Source organism: Arvicanthis niloticus, unplaced genomic scaffold (genome assembly GCF_011762505.2).
Source record: "Arvicanthis niloticus isolate mArvNil1 unplaced genomic scaffold, mArvNil1.pat.X pat_scaffold_813_arrow_ctg1, whole genome shotgun sequence".
Taxonomy (NCBI): Eukaryota; Metazoa; Chordata; class Mammalia; order Rodentia; family Muridae; genus Arvicanthis; species Arvicanthis niloticus.
This window is the reverse complement of record NW_023046404.1, coordinates 41,729-52,090: the sequence shown is the minus strand read 5'-3', so window position 1 is coordinate 52,090 and position 10,362 is coordinate 41,729. Positions and strand designations below refer to the sequence as shown.

The following is a 10,362-nucleotide window of genomic DNA, read 5'->3' as shown; positions in this document are numbered from 1 at the left end:
AAACCCATGGGCAAAAGACAATCCCTGACACTATTAATGATACTCTGTTTTGCTTGCAGACAGGAGCCTGTAATAGCTGTCCTGAGAGGCTTCACCCAACAGCTGATTGAAACAGATGCCAGATACAGGAACCCACAACCCAACATTAGACAAAGCTTGGGGAATCTTGTGGAAGATTGGGGGAAGGATTGAGGGAGCCAGAGAGTATAGGAACTCTACAGGAAAACCAACAGAGTCAACTAACCTGGACCCTTGGGTACTCCCAGAGACTGAACCACCAACTGAAGAGCAAGCATAGTCCATTCTTAATTGACTTATTTATTTTCTTTATGTTTAGTTTTTTTTTTTTTTTTTTTTTTTTAGTTTTGTTCACTCCTAAAGTCTCCAGAACGTTCTAAAATAGCGCCACCATCTGGAGACTACATAATCATCACATGAGAATAGTGGGTCTCAGCCTTCCCAACACTGTGACCCTTTAGTGAAGTTCCCCATGTTGTGGTGCTCACCAATCATAAAATGATTTCATTGCTACCCCATAACTGTAATTTTGCTACTAATGTAAGTATCAGAGATGTGACCACAAAAGGAGTTGTGATCCACAGGTTGAGAACCACTGATATACAAACTAAAATCATGTCCTCAAAACATTTATAAGAGACCCTAAGGGTGCTGTCACTCTTTTAAAATAAGATTTAAATTTCAAATCAAATTTCAGTTTTCTGGCTTTTCTTGAAATGGGACAGTATCTGGCTAATCATGATCTATATTTGTAGATTTGTGGTATCTGGTTGGGACTCAGCAATGCCACCCTGGGGAGATCTGGGCACATTCCACAGTTCAGCCTCTGGGTCTCTACCTCAATAGTTGACCTGACCCTGTGGGGGCACTTTAGTTTCTTCATCTTTGACCACATTTGTATGAATAATGACCTCTCTCTAGGTCCTGTAATTCTTCTCTTGTGCACAGTTTCCTCTCCACCAAGAGAAGTGAAATTGATCTACCTCTCTATCTCTTCTAAGAGTTACCACATCTATCCTCACAGATGAGATACTGTTCTCAGTGTCAGCACAAAAGCTGACATGGGGAAGGGGAATCTCAGCAGGGGCCTGTTATGTAACCTGAAAAACATCCCTGCCTCTGTCCACCGATCTTACCACCGACCTTTTTCTGTGGTCTCTGAAACTCAATGTATTTCACATGAGATGTCCACACATCTGAAGATGACTGTTTACCCATCTCCATTTCGTATTAAACAGTTCCTAAATGAGGTGTGTTCCTCTAAAGCAAAATTATACAGCCAGTTTTTTCCTTTCTACACCATAAGTTCCTTTTCCATCCTGAAGCTATCTGCAGAGGTCTCTACTGAGGGGGTAGGGGTAGCCTATAATTCTATTCTGGTGACCCTTTGTGGTTTCTTCAAGTTGCAGAAAATTTTCAGCCTTCTGTTAATTAATTAGTCTCCAAACTATTCCAACTCATATTTCAACCTATATATTTCAAAGTACTTTCAAGAACAATGACAAATTATAGAATGATGTACTTGGCTGCTAACTGAATCTCTCTCAATCACAAAGTGAAAGATCAAGTCAATATAATTTGAAGGAAGAATAACATCAAACAAGAAAAGGTTAGTATTCTACCTTGTTGGACATGAAGACAATTATTTTTATTATGTGAAAGAATGCTCGTGTGTCTTGGGCTTGCACTTGTGAACAAACTGTGAACAATTCCAGCAGACTCTGAACCACATTGATATGGAAAGCCCCAGACTCCTTCCAGACAGAGACATACTTCTAGTAAAATAGAATCTAGTTGTTTAGATATATCTCATGCTCCTGAAGCATCTATGGCTGGCTCTCAGTTTTATTATAAATGTCAAGACATGATATAGTTGTGACTTAAAATGCACATTTGTTATAAGTACCTCTTCCTAAATACTTATATTTTATTTTGTTTTGTTTTTTAATAAATTGCCCTTTGAAAATAATATTTGTCCTCAGCCTGTATATGTACTGGTATGGGGAGCTTAACAAAACCCAAGTTGCCTTACATTAGAAACTATCAGGTATCCATTGCCAAAGTTAAGGTGGGACTTTGTGTAATCTCAGTATTTATGGTTTTATTTCTGGGTTTTGTATTCATCTAATTAAAAGAAACCAAATGGATATAGGAGAAAGAGGAAGGAGGGAATTCTGCCTTTGTTATTCTAGTATACAGGGAGCCCCTGCCTTCTGTTTCTCCCAACGTGCCAGTGACACACTTAGAACCCAAATGGACACTCCAGCTAGAAAACAGGACTGTGAAGGTAGAACGTTGTGTTCTATAAGACCAGAGTCAAAGCAGAGAATTATCTACATATATAGGTAGCGGGGGGTGCTCAGAAATTGAGAACTAGCAAAAAGAAAGAGGGAGAGTAGAGAGAGGAAGGGAAGAATGAAGGGGGGAAGAGAGGGAGGGAGGTAGAGGAAAAGGAAGAAGACAGAAAAGGAGAGAGATGGAAAGGGAGAGGGGAGAAGAGGGAGAAGGAGAGAGAGAGAGAGAGAAAGAGAGAGAAAGAGAGAGAAGGGAGGGAGAGGGAAAGGGAGAATGCAGGAAGCAAATTAAAATACCAACTCCAAGGAGATAGAGAAATGGCCAACATCAGGAGTCTGGAGTCATGGGTAGAGTTTGGGGCAATGAAACTGGGACAAAATTTAGACCAGAGAAGTTCAGGTTGTAGGAAGAGCTGCTGTGAACTATCACCTGAACTTGTCATTATATGTAAAGTTTGAGGACACTTTCCAAAGGGTCACCAGCAATGAGAAGAATTTAAAGACCAATAGAGCTGATTCCAGACACCAGTGTCCGTGACTCTGACATGCCAACTGATAATGCCTGGTCTTTGGCATCAGTGTTTTTAGTAGAACCTACATATCTTGTATGTCCTAAGTCTAAGCTCCAAGTGAATGTTTGGAGACAACTGGTCACCGATGCCATTGCCTAGTTATTCAAGCACATTTTTGCCTTTGGACAGTGACTTCAAAATTCTGTCTTCAAAAGACAACACCTTTGACATATTGCCCCATATAAACTATGCTGAGTTGCTGAGTGTTTCCAATTAAGGATGATTTTTGTTAAAAGACTGGAATGTCTGAGCATCCGGGATGTTACACCTCTAGATGAGTGGGTGTAGTGAGCAAGGTTACAGTGCCCACTGCCTTGCATCACCCCAGTTGCTGCGTGTGCAGACCTCCTTACTTCCAGGAGACAAAAATTCTTCCTTTCCCCCTGGAGGCTCTAATTTCTTCCATATTCTATCTCCTGCCTTCCCTGCATGTGTGGGTGAATGGTAAATGCCTTTGACATGTTTGAATAGACCTGTGTTAGGAACAAGTCTCCAAGGTGTTTCAAAACCACCCACGAAACAAGTGAAAGTTGTGTTTCACCCTGATAGAAAATTCCCAACTTTTTAATAAGCTATTAAGCAGGAAAGTGGGGGTTACTTTGGGATTCACTAGCAATGAACATCCAAGGACTTATTTCCTGGCACATTTGTTGTCCCAGCCCCAGCTGCCCCACGCTTGGAGGCCAAAATGTCCCGGACTGCTCTGCTGCTCCGGTCCGCAGGTCAGGGTCTAACAAGAGTGGGAAAAAAGGGAAAGAGACTCAAAGAATGGAGACAAAACAGAGTGTGTAGTCAACTCTGGTTTACTGTTTCCCATTGACTCATATTGACTGTCTTGCAAGAAAATCCTGGATATTTATAAGCACAAGCAGGAGAACACAGCTGAAGACATTTTACCACATGCACCATGCAGCTCGGGTCACTAAACAGCAAAACAAGATATGTGGGATAAACAAGATGCTTATCAGAGTGTGCTCACCTGTTGTAGGCTACTGAAAAACAAGTCTCTTATCAGGGTATATGGCTCAAGATGGCTGCAAAGTTGATAGCTGCTTTCTGCTAAAAGTCGGCTCTCAACAATTTGTAGTGCTAATAGACCTTCTGGATCCCTAAACACTCTGTATAAGATGACTGGATGGATCTTTAGGGTCTTTGCAGGACACTAAGGAGCTCAGTTCAAAGATTTCATGGCCAAACTAATTTAAACAAATATCACAGGGTCCTAGAAAAAGAAAGGACTTTTTTTTTTTTTTTTTTTTTTTTTTTAAGGAAAAGGTTAGCAGGCTAAATAACCACACAATTGCACCAGCAGTCAGTCCTCTTTAACACAAGAATGACTTAGACCTGCTCTTGAGAGAAAAAGCAAGTGAGATTGATGGAAATAGTTAGTTTCTGTTAATATTAAAGTTCCTTCTAGAGCAATCAAAGGAGGAAAATAATTGTTCCTTATGTTTGCAAGTAAGACTTTTTATTATGCTTCAACGTGACATTGCCAAAGACTTCTGTAACCATAATGGCCTGTTCCAAGGAGCACAATGACATCACAGGACCATACCTGTGTGAAGTGGGAATTTCTGGTTTCAATGGAGACTCTGTTGTATCATGTGGTGCTTTTCCGGAATCTGTCTTATGAGAGGATGTTTTGCTGAAGCAGACACCTGAGAGGATGTTTTGCTGAGAACAGACATAGGGTGTTTTTCTGGAAGCTGCCTGGTAAAAGAGCATGTGATTTTTTACTGGAGAGGATGCTTGAGAGGACGCATAATTTTGGGAAGAGTAAAAGTATAATTCAACAGACAGAGGACAATGCTCTGGCATTGGTTTGCCTTGCAACTTTTTACTGATAATCACTGGGCTTTGCTGACACTGGTCTTCACTGACAATGCTCTTGCATTGGCTCGCCTTGCTTTCTTCAATGATCATTGCTTGTTATGACATTGTGGAGAGAAACACAACAAAGAACTTCTGGTAGTATTATGGCCACTTCTTTTTTAAATTATTATTGTAGATTCACATTTTTATTATAAGTGTGCATTAAAATATAACAGTAGTGGATAAAAAATCTATCTGACATCAAATTGCTCATATATTATGGCCACTTCTGCGGACTCCCACTGATAGGCAGAGCCTCACAGTTTCTTCTGGATCGAGCTGTCACTGCTGATTCATGTTTGATGTTTTGCTAGCATACTAGAATGCTGACAACAAAGATTGGAATTGCCCAAAAGAATTATTTCCAAGCAGGTCCACAATACTCATTTTCTATTAACTTTACCCCCCACCGCTACAACTTTTGGTGGTGGGATAGAAGGAAGGTTGAAGCATTAAAGAATCATGATTAAAGTAGGTTTTGAAAAACCTAAGCCTACACTTGTGTACCTTCAAAACTCTTCCTAGTTACCATCAAGCATTCAATCCACAGGCTGGAACTCATTCAAGGACTAAGGTCCTCTTAACTCTCCTTGGAAAACTGATTCAAATAGCACCATATAATAATAACTCCATGCCAAGGGGAATGCCTCTGACTTACTAGCAGAATAGCTACCCTTGTCATTCGGGAATGTCAGCGGTTCACATATCAGACTCTTTGACCAAGCACGGCTTCACGTTTACAAATTCTTTGTGCTTCTCCCAATGATCCAGTTCGTCTTAGAGCACTGACTTGTCCTCTGTCCTCAAGCCTTCACTATCCGCACTCTTTGTCTTCCCTGACATTCTCTTCTCATTATTGTTTAGGTACAATTTGTTTCCCTAACATTTAAATGTTGTATGCTTGGTCCCTGGAATGGCTAACCTTGATTGTCAACTTGACACACCTGTCAAAAGGAAACCTCAACTGAGAAATTGCTTCAGTTAAATTGGGCTGTGAGCATGATCTGTGTGACATGTTCTTGATTGTTAATTGGTCTAGGAAGACTCAGCCCATTGTGGGCGGTACTATCTCTAGGCTGGTGGGTCTGGGCTATATGAGATAGGCCGTTGAACAGGCTAGAGGAAGGAAACCAGTAAACAGTTTTCCTCTACTTTCTCTGCTTCAGATCCTGCCTCCAGGTTTCTGTCTTGAAGTCCACCTTGGCTTTCCTTGATGATGCCCTGTAAAGTATAAGATGAAATAAACCCTTTCTTGCCCAAAGTAGTTTAGGGCTATGCTTTATCACAGCAACAGAAAGCAAACTGTAACTTACCCCCAGAGTAATGAACCTCATCTTAGAGTGAATATAAGCCTGCAAGTCCAAATTCAAGGATGTAATAGTCAGTATGGAACAGTGGGTGCTAGGCACATAACATCTAAGCCATAAATTTATAGTAACACAGATTTTGCTTAAAGATAAGTGGAGTTTCTTGTCTTTCTGCTCTAGACTGGTCTTCTTCAGTTTGGTTGCTGTCTTAGTGTTCTATTGCCGTGAAGAGACATCATGACCACTGCAAGTTTTATAAAGGAAAACATTTAATTGGGGGTGACTTACAGTTTCAAAGACTTAATCCATTGTCATCATAGCGGGAAACATGGCAGTATGAAGGCAGACATGGTGCTGGAGAAGTACCTGAGAGTTCTACATCTGGATCTGGAGGCAGCAGAAAGGCTGGATGTGTGCAGATTAGTCCTCACTGTGTGAACAAGTTCTGCTTTTTAAAACTCATTGTAGTTTTTTAAGTAGACTTTTTCTTCTAATAATTAATTAATTACACCCCCAGATGTAGGAATCACGGAGGATCAACTGAAGTCATTTTTTTCATAGGTCAGGAGGTAATTTACAAATATCAAATAGTTCCAGATAACAAGCCATGATGGTGAGGGGTGTGAGGCTACCACTACTGCTTGTGTCCCAAGGTAGTGTAGAAACAGCATGGAGCTCCTTCTGCCCATGGAGAAATGCTGGAGTCAATTTCATTAGAGTCTGACAAGATGGTGCTTCTCCAACTCTTGGATTCCCACCTCCCTCTTGTGAGCATACTATTCAACTTCTAAGCAGACTTTCATTCTGACAAAGACAAAAGTGCCAGCCATTCATGGATGAAGCCTTTTCCATCTGAGATGCCCAGGTGGAAAGCAGACACACTCACAGCTTGCTTTGCTTCAGGGGATTCAGAAGTTTGCCAGTAGTTGGAGCTGGGCTTTCCTTGCTAACTTTCCTTCTCAGTGTGCTTAGAGCTGACAAGAAGCCAGTGGGCTCCCAGGTCCTGCCCAACAGCCTGAGAGGAGCCACTGAAGAGCCTGACTAGGGCCTGGTTTGTGTCCAAAAGCTACAGTGTGAGAAAGTCTCACCTGCAGAAACGCAGGCTGGGTAGCCTTTAAAAAAGACTTTTTTATTGGTTCTTTGTGAGTTTCACATCATGAACTCCAATCCCACTCATCTCCCCCTCCCTTCTATCTGCTCTCACCCTTTGCATCTTCCCCCTCAACAAAGAAAAAAATTTCATTTTTGATAGCTTCTTATTTTGGAAGGTATCATGTGACACAGTGTGTCCCACAGTACATCCCTTTGTTCACACTTCTTTGCTTGCAAATGTTCATTGCAATGATTCGTTGGTCTGATGTGAGGGTTTTGGTACTTCCTATACTATCAATACTGGAACTCTTCTTGAATATCCTGTTGTTGCCCTGTGTCATGGAGATCCTGTAGTTTGGGATCTATAAGACCAGTCCCTTCATGCACTCCAGCATTTCGTCAATAGGGTAGATGTTGGGGTGGGCCAATTCAAAGCCTTGGCTCTGGGTCTGAAAGGTATCTGAAATAGTGAGCCCACAGGCTTTCCTACTGTCATACCCTTGGGCTGGCTCACCAGAAATCCATGCAACTAGGGCCGGCTTTACCTTGATGCCCAGGCAAGGTGCAGGTGCTCTCCTAAGTGCTTGCAGTTGGCGAGGAACATGTCCAGTTCTCGAACTCTCATGACCTCAGGGCATGCTCTCCCACCTGCTATAGATGCTGAGGGATGAGGGAGGAGAGGAGAGTATCACACCCTCATCCATAGCATCACTATCCAGACAAGGGGCAGGACCAGCTCTCCTGTTATCATGGCTCACCTGCAAGTCTTACAAGCTACACTATGCTGCCCAGGTGAGTTGCAGGGCCTGCTCTTCTGAGTGCTGCAGCAGGTGAAGGGCAGGGATAGCTCTCCTGCTCTGATGACCTTGGGGCCAGCTTTCCTACCTGCTGTAGGTGGCAGAAGGTGGGGAAGCATCTCTCTCTTGCCCATGTCACCCCATGGCAGACAAGTGGCAGAGCCAGCTCTCCCATGCTCGTGTTCTTAGGTCCAGTTCACCCATGCCTCCTCTACCAGTGTCAACTCTACTGTGCTGCACAGGTGAGGGGCTGGGCCTGCTCTCCTGAGTGCTGCAGCTGGTGAGGGGTAGGACGGCTCTCCTGCTCTCATGACGCCTGAGATAGCTCTCCCACCTGCTGCAGGTGGTGAGTGGTGAGGAGGGAGGAGAGCATTTCTTTCTCATCCATGCCATTGCATGGGAGACAAATGATAGGGCCAGTTCTCCCATGATTGTATTGGGCCTGCTCACCCAAAACTCTAGCAATGTGTCAGCTCTCTGGACTACTGCAGCTGGCTCTGGGCAGCATCAGCTCTCATGCCTCCAGGGCCACTCTCCCATGATGCCCTGGCAAGGGGTGCCCAGTTCTGCACAACCCTCAGACATCACGTGTCCCTGATTGCCAAACCAGACAGAGTTGGCTACCTGGCCTTTGGTGGTAACAGATCCCTGCTGTTGCAGGACCACAGACATTGCCCCCGTGGCAGCACAGGCCAGGACTCCACCATGGTCCCAGGTGGCATCACCGGCTACTCACATCAGACTGCTCTTCACTACTGTCATGTCTCCAGTTCTGCCTCTCTTCATTGTGCCCGCATCCTTCTCTTTCCTCTTTCTCTTCCATTTCTCCACCACTACTTGCTCCTCTTAGTGGCATTGGGTGTCTGGGTTCATCTCAGGAGTGGGCCCAGGCATGCTATACCCCACGAGAGCGTCATGGCATTGGGCAGGGGTCTTCTTGAGCATGGCCTGCCCCTCCCCCGCCCTCCACGCTCATGTAGTTGGACGGGTGAAAATCTCAGGGTAGCTCCTGTCTAGGCCTCGTGGCACCAGTCTGGTGTTCATCTCAGGCTTACTTCCTGCCTGGACCACTTGAGTGGCCCCTTGTAAGGGTCATCTGTCTCGGGTTCACTCCTGCTCAGGGCCTGCAGCCCCAGGCAGTGTTCTAGTCTCTGGCTTTCTCAGTACCGGATTGACGGTTTTCTTTGGCTCCTTTTTTTTTTTTTTTTTTTTTTTTCAGGGAATATTAGGCTACTAGTCATTCAGAGGTTCATAGGTCAAAACACTGAGCATAGACATAGCCTCTCTCCACTCTGCCACCTACTGAAGGACATGTGACACAGCAGCCATACCTGCAATGCTTCTAAGGATAGGTGGATGGCCTTTTAAAGCTTTGCTTAGCTTAGCTCTCTCTATTTCTGTCTCACTGTCTCTGCTCTCTCTCTCTCTCTGCTCTCTCTCTCTCTCTCTCTCTCTCTCTCTCTCTCTCTCTCTCTCTCTGTGTCTGTCTGTCTGTCTGTCTGTCTGTCTGTCTGTCTGTCTGTCTCATGCACCTTAGCCTGGCTTCAAATTCCCTAACTGAAGATAACTTTGAATTTCTGAACCAAGTGCTAAGTGTGTATTTAGGTGGTGCTAGGGATTGAACCGAGGACTTTGTGCATGTTAAACAAACTTTCTATCAACTGAGGTCATGTCTTCAGCCATTTGGGAAGTAGTTTTCTTTTGTCAGTATTAGGGTCGGGAGATGTGTTCTTACAGTCCATCTCACACAGGACCACTGACCCTCCTAGACCCTTCTCCCTAGGGCAGTAACACAAATGCTTACAGGTGATAAATTGTGACTTTGCCCAAAGATGCAGGGGAAGCAGGCTTAAACTGGGTGCTGCATTTCAGTGCAATAAATCAGTATTGCAGAGGTCCCTTGCTCAGGCAGGAGTTATAACCACTTTTGAGCAACCAAAAGCTTTCTTCTTACCCCAGTTCTCCCTCACCAAGTCACTTTTCCAGCTCCACATCCTGGCTGTGATGAAGTCAGAACTTCTGTAGAGCTGTCTATTTCCAGGCTAACAGAGGTCACAAGGACAGCCATAATCAAAGTCATTCATTCATTTAAACAAATAGCTCTTTTCTTTTTCTGCAATGCTAGGAACTGAATTTAGGACCCTTTGCATGCTAAGCAAAGACTCTGTCACTGAGCCATCCTTCATATCCAAACAGGCATTACTTGAACAATGTCTGCATTCTGGCTTCTGGGAGGGAGGGAACAGCAAGTAGGATATAAACCCTGTTACACTGAGCTTTCAGCCTTCCAGATATTACCTGATTAGACAAGTACTGTTTCTCAGAGATATTTGTGATATAAGGAGCTGCTGGATTAAGGGAAAGTCTATCAAATAAAGATGCAGCTTGATTTGGGCACCAGCAGAAGCTG

General features: G+C 43.8%; 1 non-coding gene across 1 annotated transcript; it reads right to left on the bottom strand.

The window, feature by feature from the left end:
* Window positions 1-9,173: 9,173 nt before the first annotated feature.
* On the bottom strand, window positions 9,174-9,305 carry LOC117702470 (small nucleolar RNA SNORA17). The gene has a single exon (XR_004606058.1). It is a non-coding gene; the product is annotated as a small nucleolar RNA SNORA17 (small nucleolar RNA).
* Window positions 9,306-10,362: the final 1,057 nt, after the last annotated feature.